Raw genomic sequence first — 1,106 nt, 5'->3', positions numbered from 1 at the left:
GGACAGGCACCTGAGTTCACCTGTTTTGTGGTTTAAAAGCCACAAAGACGCTGTGTTTAGAGAAAATGGGTCTCAATTGTTCCCATACTGCTGACACATACGGGATCACTGAGGGTTTTTTCTTCTCCAGCTTTGACAAAAGTCCAGCTGGGATAACCACATTTACTCAGGGTCAGCTTTTAGATGTCCCCCATTACTGATTGAAATCTCACAGTCCAAGAAGGCTAACCTGCCACTTTTCATATCCTCCCTGGTGAATCTGATGTGTCGGTCCAGCGAGTTAATGTGATCCGTGAATTGTGGTACGTCCTGAGATTTGATTTTCACAAAGGTGTCACCTTCGTCTGGCACAAACGATTATTCTGATAGTTGGCTAGTCACCGATTATTTTTGCGATTAGTCGACTAATCAGATCATGCATCCACCAGCATGTGTCTCCTCTTATATAACTATCATTATAGCTTGAAGTGTTTAAGATATGTGCTAACTAAAAATAAAGACAAGATGATACTCTAACCTTTTAATAACATTTGCAGATTGTCTTGGTGCAGTTTAGTAAACTCAGCCGTCTGCTCCTTGCTATCTAAAATATAACAGGACACCGGAGTAAATTCTCGAGCATCTCACACTTCTGTTTAATCAGTTTTCTGCATGACGTTTAGTCAGCTGTGTGAAAAGTAGAGATGGCACGATACCACTTTTATGCCTGATACTGACATAGTGTGTTTAAGCAATAAAACAGTTTTTTTAATATCTTGCTGCATTTTGCATAAGTTCATACTCAAGTTTAACACAAACAAACTAAACAACACTGAAGGTTTTCTGTTACACTTGTATGCAAAAAATGCACTGCAGCCAAAATATTTCATAGTTCAGCAAAACTGATCAATCAAATAAACTTAAACCTGCTCCATCCTCCCTACTCTGGTGTTTTAAAGAGTACTTAGCAGAAATATTAAGCAACCTAACTAACAGGGCTGCAAACTCCCAGCAAAAGAAAAAAAAATGCACAGAAATAAATTTTTCAAGAATAATTAAATAGATTCAACATCTTTCTTCTACAGAGCTGCAGACTGCACAGATGGTTCCCAAAGGAAAAAGTACTA

Source organism: Haplochromis burtoni, unplaced genomic scaffold, assembly GCF_018398535.1.
Source record: "Haplochromis burtoni strain Fernald_Lab_line unplaced genomic scaffold, NCSU_Asbu1 Contig_677, whole genome shotgun sequence".
Lineage (NCBI taxonomy): Eukaryota > Metazoa > Chordata > Actinopteri > Cichliformes > Cichlidae > Haplochromis > Haplochromis burtoni.
This window is presented reverse-complemented; position numbering follows the sequence as displayed.